Genomic DNA, 19,368 nt, shown 5'->3' with positions numbered 1-19,368 from the left:
AAGACAGTGTCTTGCTCTGTTGCCCAGGCTGGAGTGCAGTGGCGTGGTCACAGCTCACTGCAGCCTCCAACTCCTAGGCTCAAGCCATCCTCCTACCTTAGCTGCCTGAGTAGCTGGGACTACAGGCACGTGCCACCATGCCAAGCTAATTTTTAAAATTTTTTTTGTAGATACCGGGTCTTGCTTTGTTGCCCAGGCTGGTCTTCAACTTCTGGGCTCAAGCAATCCTCCCACCTTGGCCTCCCAAAGTGCTGGGATTACAGGCGTGAGCCTTACTGCACCCAGTCTTCCTTCTCTCTCTCTTTTTTTCTAATACAAACTGGCAGATGATGGTTCGATCTCTCGAATTTTTTTTTTATTTTATTGTTTTATTTACTTTAGTAGAGACAGGGGTCTCACTTTGTTGCCTGGGCTGGTTTTGAACTCCCGGCCTCAAGCAATCCTCCTACCTCAGCCTCCCAAAGTGCTGGGATTACAGGTGTGAGCCACCGAAACTGGCCTCTTTTTTTTTTTTTAAAGAGATTTGAAGGTATCTTTATTTACTTATTTAGATTTTTTAAATCGAGGTATAACATATACAAGTGTGCAAATCTTAACCACACAGCTTGATAAACACTTGATGTATATACATGCACTCTCAAGAGCAAGATGTAGAGTGTTTCCAGAAAGCTCCCTCCTGCCTCCTTCCAGTCATAACTCCTAACAAGGACAGCCACTGTCCTTATTACCATGTTGTCATGTGGCCTGTTTTTGAATGTCACATAAACAGCATCATATAGAATATACCCTTTTGTGTCTGGTTTCTTTCACTCAATAATATTAAATTGTGAGTTTTTTTTTTAATGTGAAGTCTTTCAACGTTTAGAAATTCAATGACACTCTGTTATACAGGTTTTGTTTGTTTGTTTATTGAGACAGAGTTTTGCTCTTGTTGCCCAGGCTGGAGTGCAGTGGTGCAATCAGGCTCACTGCAACCTCCACCTCCCGGATTCAAGTGATTCTCCTACCTCAGCCTCCCAAGTAGCTGAGGTTACAGGCGCCTGCCACCACACCGGCTAATTTTTTGTATTTTTAGTAGAGATGCGGTTTCATCATGTGGGCCAGGCTGGTCTCAAACTCCTGACCTGGAGCGATCCACCGGCTTTGGCCTCCCAAAGTGCTGGGATTACAGGTGTGAACCACCGCGCCTGGCCTGTTATACAGTTAATGAATATTATGGTCATAATATACTGCTGTGGTTTGAATGTATCCTCCTAATTTCATGTGTTGGAAACTTAACCCCCAATGGGGCAGTATTGAAAGTTGGCTGTAGCCTACGCCTATAATCCCAGCACTTTGGGAGGTCAAGACTGGAGGATCGCTTGAAGCCAGGAGTTCAAGACCAGCCTAGGCAACAAAGCTACAAACCATCTTACCAGCAAATTAAAAACTAAAAAATAAATTAGCTGGGCCTGGTGGTGCACGTCTGTAATCCCAGCTACTTGGGAGGCCGAGGCAGGAGGATCTCTTGAGCCCAGGAGGTGGCGGCTGCGGTGAGCTGAGATCCATCACTGAACTCCAGCCTGGGCTCAGAGCGAGCCTCTGTCAATCAATCAATCAATCAATCAATCAGTGTCTTGTCTGGGCCTAAATTCTCTAGAACACAATGGAAGAGGGAAAGTGAAAGAAGGTGGAAGTAACCCACAGCTGGGAGCCCTGAACCCTGCTGGTGGCAGGTGGCTCTTGTGTCCTCACCAGGTTGCCCTGCAATCACATGCTGCATCCTTTTTCCTGAACCTGCCCCACGTGCCCCACCACGCAGCCACTCCGACGGCTCCTTCAAGGGCGGCAGCCCTGTCACTCACGTGTTCCAAAAGTGCTTCCCCTGTGCCCTGACGGCCTCGCCATGTGTCCCATCATGCCCCACGCGCTCCCACTGTGCGCCCCACCTCGCACCCGTGCCCCATCATGCTCTGCGTGCTCGTTAAGTACCCCATCATTTCCCGCGCGCTCCCGTTACGTACCCAGCCTCGCGCCCCTGCAACTGCCCCATCATGCCCCGCGCGCTCCAATTACGTGCCCCACCTAACCCCCCATGTCCGTGCCCCATCATGCCCCGCACGCTCTGGTTACATGCCCCGCCTGGCGCTCCCGCACATGCCCCATCATGCTCAGCGCGCTCCCATTACGTGCCGCCACCTCACGCCCCTGCAAGTGCCCAATGTGCCCTGTGTGGTCCCGTTACGTGTCCCATCATGTTTTGTGCGCTCCGATTACGGGCCACACCTGGCACCCCACCGTGCGACCTCTGTAGTTCCAGAGCTCGCGAGGGCCAGGGCCGTTGGCGGCGGTTGGAACGAAACGATGAGTGCCTCCTCGTGGCCCCAGAATGGAATGCCGCCGTCGGTAGGGGTCTGCCGGGCATAAAGGGGCCTTCGGAACCCCACCAGAGTCACAGCCAGGGAGGGCAGCGGGGCGCACCAGGCCGAAGGCTCACGCCACAGGGAGGGCAGCAAGGACATGGGGGGAAGCGCCTTAAACCAGGGAGTCCTGGAAGGGGACGACGCCCCCGGCCAGGCGAGGGCCCGGACGCTTCGGGGCGTCGACGCTGAGGGGTGGCCGGGCGGGTCTGCGGCTCTGAGGCCTGGCTTTCATTCTCCATCAGTCCCTGTACGAGCGGTTAAGTCAGAGGATGCTGGACATCTCGGGGGACCGGGGCGTGCTGAAGGACGTCATCCGAGAAGGAGCTGGAGACCTAGTGGCGCCTGATGCTTCGGTGCTAGGTACGCCCTGGGGCGGTTTGTCCGCAGGATCCATGTCATCGCACTCTCTGTTGGGGAGAGAGAGGCCACATTTTCAAAAAGCATTTAATGGGGTTGGAAATGCTTTGTTTGAAGTGGATTTTTGTTTTTGAAACGGGGTCTTGCTCAGTTCCCCAGGCTGGAGTGCAGTGGTGCGATCATAGCTCACTGCAGCCTCTGCTTCCTGGGCTCAAGTGATTCTCCAGCCTCAGCCTCCCAAATAAGAGATTTACAGGCGCAATCCACCATGCCCGGCTAATTTTTAATATTTTTGTAGAGATGGGGCACTTTCTATGTTGCCCAGGCTGGTCTCAGACTCCTGGTCCCAAGTGATCCTCCCACCTCAGCCTCCCCAGTAGCTGGGATTACAAGCGTGAGCCGCTGCTTCTGCCATGAATTAGTTTTTTTAAGAGGAAAGCTAAGGACCCCTGTGTCCCCTTTGCGTGATGCTTCCATGAAGCTCTTGAACCTCTGAGCCGAAGGGCAGGCTCCCAAAATGCAGAGAGATTTATTCCTGTACCTCGTGGTGTCGGGCAGCTTAAGCTCATCTGATCGCATTGTTTCTGTGTGATCAAGAGAGACTCGATATTATGGAGGCGTGAGTGTTTTGGGTCCATTTTCCTTACATTCTTTCCTCTATTCTAGTGAAATACTCTGGATACCTGGAACACTTGGACAGACCCTTCGATTCTAATTACTTTAGGAAAACTCCTCGGCTAATGAAACTTGGAGAGGGTAAATTCAGAGTAGGAGCTGGAGAAGAAGGGATTGTTTAGGAGCGAGATGAGGCACCATGCCTCAGGCTGGGAAGACTGCTCAGAGCGCAGGTTCTTTGAATTGACTTTGCTGAGGCTGGGTTTTGGTAAAACAGCCATGTTCTCTCCCCTTGAGACCTAGGCATTTGGGAGATGGCTTAATGGGCAAGGTATAATCTTTGCACTCTGACTTAACTCACCACTGGGAATGTTTCTTTGTTCATTTATTAAGTAAAAATCGACGAATGCTTACTTCCCACAATACATGGTGAAAAGAGAGGTTGTACTCAGAAGATTAGAACATCTCCACCCTTAAGGACCTCACAATGTAGTAGAGGAGACTGACCTGCACTCAGCTCACTTGGTAGAATCGGATGAGTGCCTGGGAGGTGAAAGCAGTGTTGTGGGTGTGCTTAATGAAGGCATGATTAATTCTAGCTGGGAGGTTCAGGGAAGGCTTCCTGGAAGAGGGGGCATTTGAACTGAGCCCGGAAGTTTGAATAAAATTTCTATCAGTAGAAGCTGGGCACAGGCTCAGGAGGAAGACATTGCAGGAAGAGGGAACTGTGTGAGGGAGACATGGAGGCCAGAGTACTGCTGACTTAGAGGGGGAAGAAACTGATAGCACTGAGCAGGATACTGAGCAAGCTTCACCCACCTTCTTTGTCCCTTCTTACAGATATTACATTGTGGGGCATGGAGCTGGGCCTTCTGAGCATGCGGAGAGGAGAGCTGGCCAGGTTTCTGTTCAAACCGAACTACGCCTATGGAACGCTGGGCTCCCCTCCCTTGATCCCCCCAAACACCACTGTCCTGTTCGAGATTGAGCTGCTTGACTTCCTAGACTGTGCTGAGTCAGACAAGTTTTGTGCTCTCTCAGCTGTACGTTGCAGAGCACAGATGTCAGCACTTTATAGAGAGACGAATGGGTTGGTGTTTTTGGTAATTCTAGATGGCCTGCCCTGAGGCTGATCGTCCGCCACTGCACTCCAGCATGGGCAACAGAGCGAGACTCCATCTCAAAAAAAAAAAAAAAAAAGCCAGCTGGGATTTTTTTTTGAGACATGACCTTGCACTGTTGCCCAGGCCGGAGAGCAGTGACGTGATCATAGCCCACTGCAGCCTCAAACTCCTGGGCTCAAGCGATCCTCCTTCCTCAGCCTCCTGGGTAGCTGGGACTACAGGCTGGCACCACCACGCCTGGCTAATTTCTATATTTTTTGTAGAGATCATGTTGCCAGGCTGGTCTCAAATTTCTCCGCTCAAACAATCCTCCCACCTTGGCTCTTGAAGTGCCAGGATTACAGAAGTGAGCCGCCACACCCAGCCATAGCTGGGATTTTGATAGGGATTGTGTTGAATCTGTAGATCACTTCTGAAGTAATGAAATTTTAATAATATTAAGTCTTTTAATCCATGAACATGATTTCCTTCCATTTATTTAGGTCTTCTTTAGTTTCTTTCAATGATGTTTGTAGTTTCTTTTTCTTTTGGAGATGGAGTCTTGCTCTGTCACCCAGGCTGGAGTGCAGTGGCATGATCTCGGCTCACTATAACCTCTGCCTCTCGGGTTCAAGTGATTCTTGTGCCTCAGCCTCCCGAGTAGCTGGGATTACAGGTGCACTGTACCCGGCTAATATTTGTATTTTTAGTAGAGAAGGGGTTTCACCATATTGACCAGGCTGGTCTCGAACTCCTGACCACAGATGATCCGCCCACCTCGGCCTCCCAAAGCGCTTGGTTTACAGGCGTGAGCCACTGCGCCCAGCCTTATCTTTTCTTCCACACAGATGCTTCGTCTTGGGTAAACTCCTCGACTCCCAAGGCCCCAGCCTCCATCTTTACCTAAGAGCCTCCTGAACCTGCTCCTCCAGCCTCACCTTCCTCCAGCCTCACCTTCCTCCAGCCTCACCGCTCCTCCCTGGACCTGCAGCTCCGCACCCCCGGGAGCCTCAGAACTACCTCTTCCGGGGCCTCAGAACTACCCCTTCCGGTTTCTCCTGCGTAACCTTCCGCCTACCTTCCTGAGAGTGGTTGGTGACAGCAGCCGGGGCTAGAAACCTCGAGACGACTGTGCTTGAGTCCTCTCTTGCTCTTTACATCCCAAATCCCATCAATTGTCACGCCTTGTGCCTTCCGCCTCTCAAATATTCAGAAAGCAGATGTATGCTGGGCACGGTGGTGACTCAAGCCTATAATCCCAGCACTTCGGAAGGCGGAGGCAGGAGGATCGCTTGAGGCCAGGAATTTTAGACCAGCCGGGGCAACATAGTGAAACCCCATCTCTACAAAATAAAAATAAAAATTAGCTGGGCGTGGTGGTGTGTGCCTGTAGTTTCAGCTACTGGAGAGGCTGAAGCGGGAGGATCACTTGAGCCCGGAGTTCAAGGCTGCAGTGGGCTATAGTCGTGCCACTTCACTCCAGTCTGGGCAACAGAGCAAGATCCTGTTTAAAAAAAAAAAAAAAAGCAGATCTAAAGAGGGGCCTGGCGTGGTGGCTCACGCCTGTAATTCCAGCACTTTGGGAGGACAAGGCGGGTGAATCACCTGAGGTCAGGAGTTCAAGACCAACCTGGCCAACATGGTGAAACCCCATCTCTACTAAAAAATACAAAAATTAGCCAGGCGTGGTGGTGGATTCCTGTAACCCCAGCTACTCGGGAGGCTGAGGCAGGGAGAATCGCTTGAACCCAGGAGGCAGAGGTTGCAGTGAGCCGAGATCGTGCCACTGCATTCCAGCCTGGGCAACAGATTTGAGACTCCGTCTCAAAAAATAATAATAATTGGCCAGGCGCAGTGGCTCATGCCTGTAATCCCAGCACTTTGGGAGGCCAAGGCGGGCAGATCACCTGAGGTCAGGAGTTGGAGAGCAGCCTGACCAACATGGAGAAACCCCGTCTCTATTAAAAATACAAAATTAGCCAGGCGTGGTGGCGCATGCCTGTAATCCGAGTTACTCGGGAGGCTGAGGCAGGACAAACGCTTGAACCTGGGAGGCGGAGGTTGCGGTGAGCCGAGATCGTGCCATTGCACTCCAGCCTGAGCAACAAGAATAAAACTCCGTCTCAAATAATAATAACAATAATTTAAAAATTTTAAAAAGAGGTATAGAGCAGGCTCGTGCCTCCAGCACCCAATTCTGCACACTGGGTAACAAGATGGGTGGCAGCCACCCAGCCCTAAGCATCGGGAGCTCAGGTGTCAACACCTGAGGCAGGTGCAGGACCAGGGCAGGAGAAGGGGCTTCTACAGAAAGCGCCTAGGGGAGGTGGCACACACTGAGCTGGTCTGAATCAGCAGAGGGGAGAAGGAAGCATTTGAGTCACACTGCACGGTGAAGATGCCCAAGTGCAGAGGTCAGGAACAGTCAGTCCTCAGGGGAAGAGGGAGAGCAGGGGAGTGAAGGTGAGAGTAGGGGGTGGAGTCAGATGAGGGGCTCAAGTTCATTCTCATCCCCCACTGCCTGCGTGACGTGGGGTACAGTACTTCCTACTGAAGCCTCGGTTTCCTTATCCGAAACCTGGGGTGTGGTGGGGTCACCTCCATTCATGCTTGTGAAAGTCCTTTGTAAATGAAATGTACAGGACAAGCTTAAGGGGGACCCAAGGAGGGGAACGCATCTTACACCTTGCAAAGGCCACCAATACCAAGCCCAAGTGCCCAGGCTTTATTTTTCAGATGGGGTGACCTTCACTGCATGAAGGTATTCGGTGGGACTTCTTTTTTTTTTTTTTTTTTTTTTTTTTAGACAGGGTCTTGCTCTGTCACCCAGGCTGGAGTACAGTGGTGCCATCATAGCTCACTGCAGCCTCCACTTCCTGGGCTGAAGCGATCCTCCCACCTCAGCCTCCCCAGTAGCTGGGACCACAGGCACGCACCACCACACCTAGCTAGTTTTTTTTCTTTTCGTAAAGACAGCGTCTTGATAGGTTGCCCAGGCTGCTCTGGGACTCTTGGCCTCAAGCAATCTTCCTACCTCCACCTCCCCAGTTGTTGCGCCATGGTGCCTAGCCAAGATGGGGCTCTCATTCAAACAGTCAAAAACCCGACTTAAAGTAGCTCAGACACGCATAGAATGGATTGGCTGCTGTTGTGGACTCTCCGAGGGTGGCTCCATCTGCAGGCACTGTTGGAACCAGTACCCAAGGATGATGTCCCAGCATCTGTCTCTCCGGGATCTCGCCTTTGTACCCTGCTCTCACTGGCTGCCTCTCATTTCTGCTTCCCTCTGTGTGGCTTCCTGTTGGTGGCAGGGTGAGGCCCCCAGGACAGCAGGCAGCCTCAGCCTCACCCTTTCCCAGTACTGAGACCCAGAATCTCACTGCGGACTCCTTGAGACAATCCCAGGGAAGGCTTTGATTGGCTTAGCTTGAGGCATCACTGCTCATCCCTGGACCATTCAGAACCTCGGTGGTGCTCCCTGATTAGACCACCTGGTTTAGTGCCGCTTCTGCGCTGGAGGTAGGAGCCATGTGAGGAAGTCCTGGAATTGGGCAGGCACGGTCTTGGGAGGCCAGGCTGGGACCTCCTCCCCTAGGGAGTCCTGGGGATTCTGAACAGAGTGATGAATCCTCTGTGAGGGGCAGGGAAACACAGATGGAGAGGGATGATGGGGGCGGATCTGGGCTGTGCCCGGAGAGGGGACCCTGCCAGGAGTGAGTGTCTTATGGAGGCAGGACGGGCTCCTGCAGTTCCCAAGGTGCCCTTAGGCCCCCACAGCCCCTGTCCCCAGCCTTACACAGAGTCCTGAGACTTCGGGGAAATGACTTCACTGTGCCCGTTTCACCAGTGAGGTTCAACGACTTTCCCAACATGATGGGAGTCAGAGGCCCCAGGTCGCAAATCACTAGAGCACCCAGCCGCCACTCAGTCCAGGGGGACTTCCACGGGAAACCAGCACTGGGTGTCCAGGGCCAGTGGCAGAACCATGGGCCCTTCCTTCATCGCACCAATACGTTTGGGTGGGGGCGAGCTCCTCTCGCCCTAGTTGGTGGCGGGGCTGCAGGAGAGGCACAGACCTTGCAGGGGGTGGGGGAATTGGGGCCAACAGGGGCCGCGAGGAAGGCCCAGGGGTATTGCCTGTGGGAGTCCATCGGAACCTGGGCAGGCTTCCCAGAGGAGGCGGCCTCCGAGCCCCTGGGCACCCATGATCCGCCAGGGACTGGAAGAAAACGGATGGAGCAGGAGCAGAGGGAGGGGAGACGGGCAGTGGTGCGGCCCCCACACGGGGGCTCGGGGCGCAGAGGGGTCCCCGCCGCCCGCCCGGCCGCCCCGCAATTCCTGCGCGTCAGCAGAGCGGAAACGCGGAGCAGCGCCAGCCGGGGCGGGCTGGATGGGGCCTGGCAGCGCGGCCGGCGCTCCGCGGGTTCGGTTCCGCCCGCGTTTGTGTTGGCAGCGGCCCGCGGCTCGCGGCCGGGCGCATGAAAGGGGCCTCTGTCTGCGCCCCAGCCGCCCCGCTCGCCTTTCACTCTTAATATAACCTTCACTTCATTTTTAACCCAGCGGAGGTTCTCTTGGAATTTTTCCCCTTCTTCCAAAAATACATGTGCGTGCGTGTGTGTTTGCAAAAGGCCTTGACGGTGAAGGTCGGGATTGTCCCCGGGAAGGGATGGGCGAAACCCGAGGCGGAGAGGGAGGGAGACAGGAATGTCTTTCTTTCTTCCTGTGCCCGGGCCTCCTCGGGGTCGCCACCGCTGCTAAGGGTCCCCCATCCTGCGCCCCCCCCGGGGACTGGGGGTGCAGGATAGGATGGGGGTCCTCCTCTGACCACCCCCACACCCCCAACCCCGGGATGAATGAATGGGCTTTTTGGAAATTGGGGTCAGCAGGGAGGGGTGGGCGCCTCCTCCAGGGGTCCCTCCCCGGAGCTGGTCAGAGAATGGTGTCACCAGGTGTGGCCAGCGGGGGCTGTCCTCCCAGAGCGGGTAGGAAGGGAGACAGGACATCAGTCCTGCTAGGAAAGACCCTACTCTTTTTTATTTTTATTTTTTTCTCTGAGACAGGGTCTTGGTCTGTCACCCACGCTGGAGTGCAGTGGTGCAATCATAGCTCACTGCAGCCTCTACCTCCTAGGCTCAGATGATCCTCCTGCCTCAGCCTCCCAAGTAACTAGGACTCCAGGCAGTGCCACCATGCCCAGCTAGTTTTTTTTTTTTTTTTTTTTAGAGATGGGGTCTCACTATGTTGCCCAGGCTGGTCTTGAACTCCCAGCCTTAAGCAATCCTCCTGCCTTGGCCTCCCAAATTGCTGGGATTACAGGCATGAGCCACCGTGCCCAGCCCTAGACCCTACTCTGTGTTGATGCTTGCTTGCGGGCTTAAATAGCCTGCAACACTGTCCAGAAACTGTCACCAGTCAGCCCTTTGTTCACTTGCTGGGCAGAGGGGCATTACACCTGAGGGAATTTTCCAGATTATACCCACGGTGGCTGTTTGGAGAGGTCTCACTTCAAACATCTCAGGGCTCATCACAGAGCTTTCCATGCATGTTCCCAGGCAAGTCTCTTGTGGTCAGGGAAGTCAAGTAAGATTATCCCCTCAGAAGGGAAAAAGAAGTCTCAGAGAAAACAACTAACTTGTCCCCAAGTTGTGGAGCATGAGGGAGCTAGGGTGGGAATGAAAAAGCGGGTGATGGGAAGCCCAGGTTCTCCCTGCTGGATGCCTGGTTTTCAAACTGTTTTCTGCAGAGCTTCTGTTCATATTGGGGGTCTTGGAAATGTATGATTCTAATTATTTAAATATATATATTTAGGCCAGACACAGTGGCTCATGCTGGTAATTCCAGCACTTTGGGAGGTCCAGGTGGGAGGACTGCTCGAGCCCAGGAGTTTGAGACCAGCCTGGCAACATAGTGAGACCCCATCTACAAAAGTAACCTTCTGCCTAGTGCAGTGGCTCACACCTGTAATGCCAGCACTTTGGGAGACTCAGGCAGCCAGATCACCTGAGGTCAGGAGTTTGAGACCAGCCTGGCCAACATGGTGAAACCCCATCTCTACTAAAAATACAAAAATTAGCCTGGCGTGGTGGCACACCTGTAATCACAACTACTCAGGAGTCTGAGGCAGGAGAATCGCTTAAACCTGGGAAGAGGAGGTTGCAGTAGCTGAGATCGGCACAGCAGTCTGGGTAACAGAGTGAGACTTGGTCTCAGAAAAAAAAAAAAAAAAAGACTTATTTAAAAAAAAAAATAGCTGGGCATGGCCATGGTGGCACATGCCTGTAGTCCCAGCTACTCAGGAGACTGAGGCAAGAGGATCCCCTGAGCCCAGAAATTGGAGGAGGCAGTGAGCTATGATTGTGCCACTGCACTCCATCCTGGGTGACAAAGCAAGACTCCATCTCAAAAAAAATATTTAATTTGTGTGTATATTTGGACTTCTGGTGTGAGCAATATAGTAGTAAATTCGATAACCTGAAAACCATGCTACTCTAAACGTCTTGGTTACAAAACACCAACCACATCCTCTTTTTTGTTTTAATTCCAGAGTCGGGGTCTTGGTCTGTTACCCAGGCTGGTCTCCAACCTTTTTTTTTTTTTTGAGACGGAGTCTCGCTCTGTCGCCCAGGCTGGAATGCAGTGGCGCGAACTCGACTCACTGCAAGCTCTGCCTCCCGGGTTCACGCCATTCTCCTGCCTCAGCCTCCCAAGTAGCTGGGATTACAGGTGCCCACCACCACACCTGGCTAATTTTTGTATTTTTAGTAGAGATGGGGTTTCACCATGTTGGCCAGGCTGGTCTCGAACTCCTGACCTCAGGTGATCGCCCACCTCGGCCTCCCAAAGTGCTAGGATTACAGGCGTGAGCCACTGCACCCGGCCTGTTGTTGTTTGTTGACACAGAGTCTTGCTCTGTTGCCCAGGCTGGAGTGCAGTGGAGCCATCTCAGCTCACTGCAGCCTCCGTCTCCCCAGCTCGTGATCCTCCCACCTCAGCCTCCTGAGTAGCTGGGACTACAGCCTCCACCACCACACCCAGCTTATTTATTTATTTATTTAGTATTTTTAGTAGAGATGGGGTTTCACCATGTTAGCCAGGCTGGTCTCAAACTCGTGACTTCAGGTAATCCACCCACCTCAGCCTCCTAAAGTGCAGGGATTACAGGCATGAGCCACCTCACCCAGCAGTCAGGTGGTTGGTAACTGTCTCTCTAAAATAATCGGTTGCAACCAACACCAGGGAAAGGCAGTTTCCCAATAGATAGAAAGCACCTGGAACTGGTGATCAGCAGCTTCCCGGTAAGATCTCAGGAGCTGGGCGAGTGGGCTCAAGCATGTGCACTAAGAGGCAACATGGTGGAGTTTAACTGGCATATGACCTGGGAGCATTTGACTGGTAAAGGAAGAATGCCTCAAGTGAGCATGCGCACTTCAGTAAACACGCTGCGCATGAGGCCCTCCCGAGCGCTGGCAGGCCACTGTGCATGCAGACAGACCACCCCAAGGGAAGAACCACGGGAAAGTTAACGCAAGCCCCGGAAGGATGCCAACCTATCAAACCCCAAGTCCAAGATCAAACAGTGCACTTGACTCTCCCAAGTCACCTGCTTGACCCTCTTCCAAGTGTACTTTACCTCCTTTCCTTACTGCCCTAAAACTTTTTGTTTGGTTGGTTTTGTTTTTGTTTTGAGATGGAGTCTTGCTCTGTTGCCCAGGTTGGAGTGCAGTGGTGTGATCTCGGCTGACTGCAACCTCCACCTCCCGGGTTCAAGCAATTCTCCCACCTCAGCCTCCCCAGTAGCTGGGATTATAGGCATGTGCCACTATGTCTGGCTAATTTTTGTATTTTTAGTAGAGACAGGGTTTGGCCATGTTGGCCAGGCTGGTCTCAAACTCCTGACCTCAACTGATCCAACCACCTTGGCCTCCCAAAGTGCTGGGATTACAGGCGTGAGCTACCATACCCAGCACCTGCCCCAAAACATTTTAATAAACTTTCACTCCTGCTCTAAAACTTGCCTCGGTCCCTCACTCTGCCTCATGCCCCTTGGTGGAATTCTTTCTTCTGAGGAGGCAAGGACTGAGGTGAATCCATATGGATTCACCACCACTAACACTTCCCCCATATATCTCCCCACTGCTGGGCCCAGCTCACCTCAGTCCCCAAGGCCTCAGTGTGAGTGAGTATATCAGATGCATTCACCAGTGGCAGGTGTCTGGGAGCCGATTCTGATGAGGGAAGAGAAAGAGAGGGGCTTTGAATTTGAGGTTCACACTTTCTTCAAGGAACAGGGTTAGCTGGGCATAATGGTATACCTGTAATCCCAGTACTTTGGGAGGCCAAGGCAGGAGGATCACTTGAGGCCAGGAGTTTGAGACCAGCCTGGGCAACATAGCGAGACCCCCATCTCTACCAAAAAAAAAAAAGAAAAATAAGCCAGGCACAGTGGTGTGTTCCTGTAGTCCCAGCTACTCTGGAGGCTGAGGTGGGAGGATCACTTGAGCCCAGGAGTTTGAGGCTGCAGTGAGCTATGATAGCACCACGGCACGCCAGCCTGGGCCACAGGGTGGGACCCTGGCTCTAAAATAAATAAATAAATAAATAAATAAATAAATAAAGCATCCCATGTGGGTTGATGTGGGTGAAATTCAGCCCAGGCTGGACAGACAAGGGCGATTTTCAGGGCAGGCCCCTACTGTCGGACATCACCCTCTCCTCTGAGGATCCCTGGTCCCTCCTCCGTGAAGTGGGGGCACAAGCAGCTGGAAACAGGTCCCCACCACTGCTCTGCCCCAGAAGGAAGGCTGGGCTGCTTCCCTTTGAACTCCCCGGGCACTCAGTTCCTTTGCTCAATTCAATGCAGCATCCAGTCCAGAGAAGTGGGTCTTCCAACTTGCCTGACCAAAGGCCGGGAAAGGTCCCTCGTAGACACTCGAAGCTTCCAGGGGCCTCAGGGTTCATCTGATTGTACTCGTCAGCCACTGCCCCAGTGAGGCTGCCTAACACACCACCCCAAAACCCAGAAGCTTAAAACAAGCATTTATCACCGGGCGAATTGGCTCATGCCTGTAATCCCAGCACTTTGGGAGGCCGAGCCGGGTGGATCACTTGAGGTCAGCAGTTTGAGACCAGCCTGGCCAACGTGGTGAAACCTCATCTCTACTAAAAATACAAAAATTACCTGGTGGTGGTGGTGCGCATCTGTAGTCCCAGCTACTTGGGAGGCTGAAGCAGGAGAATAGCTTGAACCTGGGAGGTGGAGGTTGCAATGAGCTGAGATTGTGCCACACTGCACTCCAGCCTGGGCGATAGAGCGAGACTTAGTCTCAAACAAAAACAAAAACAAAAAACAAACAAACAAAAAAAAAAAACCAAGCATTTATCTCTCGCTCAAGCTTCCAGGCTTGCTCCCAGCCACGGCTGGGTCCAGGACTGTGCCACGTGCCTCTCATTCTCCCCAGGGCCAGAGGGCTAAGGAGGGGCTGGGGTGTGTGCTTCCCCTGGCTAAAGGCAGGAGCCCCGGAGGACCAGCACCAAGCACAAGCCCACTGCAAATCTCTGCTCACCTTGTCAGTTACATTCCGTTGGCCAAAGCGATTCACCTGGCCAAGCCTAACAGGAATGGGTGGGGAGGTACATTCCTCCTAGAGAGGGGAGTTTGTGGGAAAGGAGTGGTTACTGATGAGCAATAATCTAGTCTTTTAATAATCGAACTAACTGATTTTTCCTTTTTTCTTTCTTTTTGTGTTTTGTTTTGTTTTTTGAGACAGTTTCACTCTTGTTGCGCAGGCTGGAGTGCAATGCTGCAGTCTCGGCTCACTGCAAGCTCTGCCTCCCAGGTTCACGCCATTCTCCTGCCTCAGCCTCCAGAGTAGCTGGGATTACAGGTGCCCATCACCACGCCCGGCTAATTTTTTGTATTTTTAGTAGAGACGGGGTTTCACTGTGCTGGCCAGGCTGGTCTCCAACTCCTGGCCTCAGGTGATCTGCCCGCCTCAGCCTCCCAAAGTGCTGGGATTACAGACATGAGCCACTGCACCCAGCTGAACTAACTGATTTTTCAATTGCTCCCTGCACAATGGCAGAAATTCCTGGAGATTCTCTGAAAGGGGAGGGAGAAGGGGCAGGGAGGGCTTGATGTCTCCATTGAGAGCCAGAGCGCTTTTGGTTTTAAGGTGGGGAGTGAGTTGGGTGCAATGGCTTACGCCTGTAATCCCAGCACTTTGGGAGGCCAAAGCAGGTGGATCACTTGAGGTCAGGAGTTCGAGACCAGCCTGGCCAACATGGCAAAACCCCATCTCTACTAAAAATAAATAAATAAATAAGAAAATTAGCCGGGTGTGGTGGCGGGGACCTGTAATCCCAGCTACTCAGGAGGCTACGGCAGGAGAATTGCTTGAACCCAGGAGGCAGAGGTTGCAGTGAGCCAAGATCGCACCACTGTACTCCAGCCTGGGCAACAGAGCGAGACTCAGTCTCAAAAAAAAAAAAAAAAAAAGTGGGGAGAGAAGGGAAGACGCCTAATGATTCATGATTCATGACGTTTCACGATGACTCTTTTGCACTTCGAAGCCATGCCCTTCGCCTTGTCAGCCTGGAGAAGACTGCGATTTGCTACAGAGGGAACACAAAGAGAAAGAGACAATCGTGGATTTCTGACATTCAAATGTACAATTTCGCCTCCTTGATAAAGAATGGACTTAACACCAATACCTCCCACTTTTTTTCTTTTCCTTTTTAAATTCGTTCATAAAGACAGGGTCTCGCTATGTTGCCCAGGCTGGTCTCAGACTCCTGGCCTCAAGCGATCCTCCTGCCTCAGCCTCCCAAAGTGCTAGGCTTACAGACATGAGCCACTGTGCCTGGGCCAGTATCTCCCACTTTGACTCAGGTCCAGGCTTCATGAACTGGAGTAGACCATAGGGTTTTCCACAGAGTTTATTTATTTATTTATTTATTTATTTATTTATTTAGTCAGTTTGTCACCCAGGCTAGAGTGCAGTGGCGTGATCTTGGCTCACTGCAGCCTCAACCTTCCAGGCTCAGGCCAGGCACGGTGGCTTATGCCTGTAATCCCAGCACTTTGAGAGGCCAAGGTGGGAGGATCACCTGAGGTCAGGAGATCGAGACCAGCCTGACCAACATGGAGAAACCCTGTCTCTACTAAAAATACAAAATTAGCTGGGCACGGTGGCACATGCCTGTAATCCCAGCTACTCGGGGGGCTGAAGCGGGAGAATCGCCTGAACCCGGGAGGAGGAGGCTGTGGTGAGCTGAGATCTCACCATTGCACTCCAGCCTGGGCAACAAGAGCAAAACTCGGTTTAAAAAAACAAACAAAAAACAGACAAACAAACAAAAAAACACCAAAAAAAAACCAAAAAACCTTCCAGGCTCAAGAGATCCTCCTACCTCAGCCTCCCAAGTAGCTGGGACTACAGGTTGTACCTCCATGCCTGGCTAATTTTTCCTTCTTTTTTTTTTTTTTTTTGGCAGAGATGGGATTTCACCATATTGCCCAGGGTGGTCTCGAACTCCTGGGCTCGAGTGATCCGCCCACCTTGGCCTCCTACAGCACTGGGACTAGAGGCATGAGCCACTGTGACCTGCCTATTTATTTATTTATTTGTGTTCGGCTCATCCAGTGAAGCAGTGGGAGTGGAGAAGGAACAAAAAAATCTGTAAGTCGTTGTGATGAATTAACTGTAACCACCACTGCACTCGGGCCAGCTCCATCGAGTTCATTATGAGGAAGGAGAGAAGAGGGGAGAACCTTCTACTTTCTAGACCCTGGGGTTTGTGGGGAGAGGAAGGCCGAGGGAGGAGAGGAAAAGATTGGATCTGGCGCCCTGCTATGGGTGTCTCCATCTGGGCTGCTGCTAGAAGGGGTGGTTGTTCTCTTTTTTTTCTTTTTTAGACGGAGTTTTTTTGCTCTGTCACCCAGGCTGGAATGCAGTGGCATGATCTCAACTCACTGCAACCTCCGCCTCCCAGGTTCAAGCGATTCTCCTGCCTCAGCCTCCTGAGTAGCTGGGACTACAGGTGCCCACCACCACGCCCGGCTAATGTTTGTATTTTTAATAGAGACGGGGTTTCACCATGTTGACCAGGCTGGTCTCGAACTCCTGACCTTAAGTGATCCGCCCGCCTTGGCCTCCCAAAATGCTGGAATTACAGGCGTGAGCCACTGCGCCTAGCCAGTTGTTCTCTTAAGAGAGGCAGGATTCTCTGGCCCTGCTGCCCTGGGGACCCATGAGGAGACCTTTGCAGGCTGCTGCACCATCCTGGGCTGAGAAGCATCAAAGCAGATGTGGGGCCAGCATGCTTACAGCGGGGACACCACTTCCCAACAGCCTGAAAAACTCCCATTTCCCCTTAAAAACTCATCAGACCTGGCTGGGTGCGGTGGCTCATGCCTGTAATCCCAGCACTTTGGGAGGCTGAGTCAGGCGGATCACGAGGTCAGGAGTTCAAGACCAGGCTGGCCAACATGGTGAAACCCCGTCTCTACTAAAAATACAAAAATTAGCCAGGTGTGGTGGCAGGCACCTGTAATCCCAGCTACTTGGGAGGCTGAGGCAGGAGAATTGCTTGAAACTGGAAGGCCGAGGTTGCTGTGAGCAGAGATCCAGCCACTGCACTCCAGCCTGGGCGAAAGAGCGAAACTCTGTCTCAAAACAAAAATAATAAAAAAAAAAACTCATCAGACATCTTTTCTTCAAGGCCCCCCTCCCCAAACTCTCATAGACAGAGCTAGCTGCTCCCCATTGTGGGTCCCCTACTCCACTGTCAGAGTCATTGAAAGGCCTGTCCCTCCAGCCAAGCAAACGCAGGGCAGGCAAGGGGGTCACACCCTAGGCTGTGCCAGACATGGTGTGGGGCTGTGGGAGCCCCAGGCGGAGCCTCCGCGGTCTCCTTAGGGAGCCTCTGGGAAGAGGTTCTGGACAGAGAAGACCAAGGGGCTGTGGTGGTGTCAGGGCTGGGGAGGAGAGGGAAGGGCTGCACCAGGGAAGTGCCAACTCCTCTCCCTAGAACCTTCCACCGCCCACCCCTGGGCAGACACAGTCCAGGCATCATTGCTGCAGCTGTAGGAAGGACCTGCTAGGTAAGCTCATCTCTCTGAGCACTGACTGGCAAGGGAGCCCCCTTCGTAGCTAGTGTTCCTCTGAAACAGCGATGCTATCAGAGGGCTGGCTTCAAGTCCCTGGGGCCTCACCCTTCCTGGGCACTTGCTGTTTCCCCGCCTCCTCTTTCTCTGTGTGTCCAGAGAGGAGGAACCCCTGCCTTGAGGACTGGCCCCTTGCACTGCAGGGAGAGGAGCAGGGCCCTGACACCAATGGCGGGCACCTGGTGTCTGGCCTCAGGAATCCACATGTTTTGAGAACAGATATGGTCCCAAATTCAGACTGAGCCCTGCTGTTCTAAGCATATCCACATGTGGCTGGGTTGAAGTCAATATTCCAGAGAAAAAATCCATCTGTCCCTAAAATTTCGGTTTGTTTGTTGGTTGGTTGGTTGGTTGGTTTGTTTGTTTTTGAAATGGAGTCTCGCTCTGTCGCCCAGGCTGGAGCGCAGTGGCACGATCTCGGCTCACTGCAACCTCCACCTCCCGGGTTCAGGCGATTCTCCTGCCTCAGCCTCCCTGAGTAGCTGAGATTACAGGCATGCACCACCACGCCCAGCTAATTTTTGTTTTTTGGTTTTTTTTTTTTTGGAGACGAAGTTTCGCTTTTGTTGCCCAGGCTGGAGTGCAATGGCGCAATCTCCAGTCACCGCAACCTCTGCCTCCCGGGTTCAAGCAATTCTCCTGCTTCAGCCTGCCAAGTAGCTGGGATGACAGGTATGCGCCACCATGCCTGACTAATTTTGTATTTTTAGTAGAGACAGGGTCTCACCATGTTGGTCAGGCTGGTTGCGAACTCCCAACCTCTGGCGATCTGCCCGCCTCGGCCTCCCAAAGTGCTGGGATTACAGGTGTGAGCCACTGCACCTGGCCACCTTTTTCTTTTTTTTTTTTTTTTGAGACAGAGTCTTGCTCTGTCGCCAGGCTGGAGTACAGTGGCACGATCTCGGCTCACTGCAACCTCCACCTCCCGGGTTCAAGCAATTCTCCTGCCTCAGCCTCCCAAGTAGCTGGGACTAAAGGCATGCGCCACCACGCTCAGCTAATTTTTGTACTTTTAGTAGAGACGGGGTTTCACCATGTTGGCCAGAATGGTCTTGATCTCTTGACCTCGTGATCCACCCGCCTTGGTCTCCCAAAGTACTCAGATTACGGGCCTGAGCCACCGTGCCCAGCCAATCTCTTTTATCTTGTTTCCAAACCAAATCATACCTGAAGACAACTTCATTCTCTTGGACAAAAGAGCACCAACCTCCAGCTGATCCTAACTCACACCTCCCACCTTCTCCATGGCTCCTGCTTAGACACCAGGACACTCAAAGCTGTGGATGCCTCGGGCCTTCCCCCATCTGCCTTTCCTGAGACTTTCAGAACCCCCAGGTCAAACTGACCACCCTTACCCCCACCCCAACATAGCCCACTGGCATCAGACATGCTTTGCTGTAGTGTACACTTCTTTTTTCTTTTTTTTTTTTTTTTTGAGACAGAGCCTGGCTCTGTCGCCCAGGCTTGAGTGCAGTGGCACAATCTCATCTCACTGCCACCTCTGCCACCCAGGTTCAAGTGGTTCTCCTTCCTCAGCCTCCCGAGTAGCAGGAGGGATTACAGGCGTCCACCACCATGCTCGGCTAACTTTTTGTATTTTTAGTAGAGATGGGGTTTCACCATGTTGGTCAGGCTGGTCTCAAACTCCTGACCTCAAATGATCCACCTGCCTTGGCCTCCCAAAGTGCTGGGATTACAGGAGTGAGCCACTGTACCCAGCTGTACA

General features: G+C 52.5%; 1 long non-coding RNA gene across 1 annotated transcript; it reads right to left on the bottom strand.

Annotated features, from left to right (window-relative positions):
• Window positions 1-883: 883 nt before the first annotated feature.
• Window positions 884-13,648, bottom strand: LOC129534736 (uncharacterized). Its single transcript, XR_010134460.1, has 3 exons — window positions 12,629-13,648; window positions 5,556-8,087; window positions 884-2,809 (listed from the first exon to the last, which is right to left on the bottom strand). It is a non-coding gene; the product is annotated as an uncharacterized lncRNA (long non-coding RNA).
• Between the last annotated feature and the right edge of the window lie 5,720 nt (window positions 13,649-19,368).

This window comes from Gorilla gorilla, chromosome 6 (assembly GCF_029281585.2).
Source record: "Gorilla gorilla gorilla isolate KB3781 chromosome 6, NHGRI_mGorGor1-v2.1_pri, whole genome shotgun sequence".
In the NCBI taxonomy this organism is placed as follows: Eukaryota; Metazoa; Chordata; class Mammalia; order Primates; family Hominidae; genus Gorilla; species Gorilla gorilla.
This window is presented reverse-complemented; position numbering and strand designations above follow the sequence as displayed.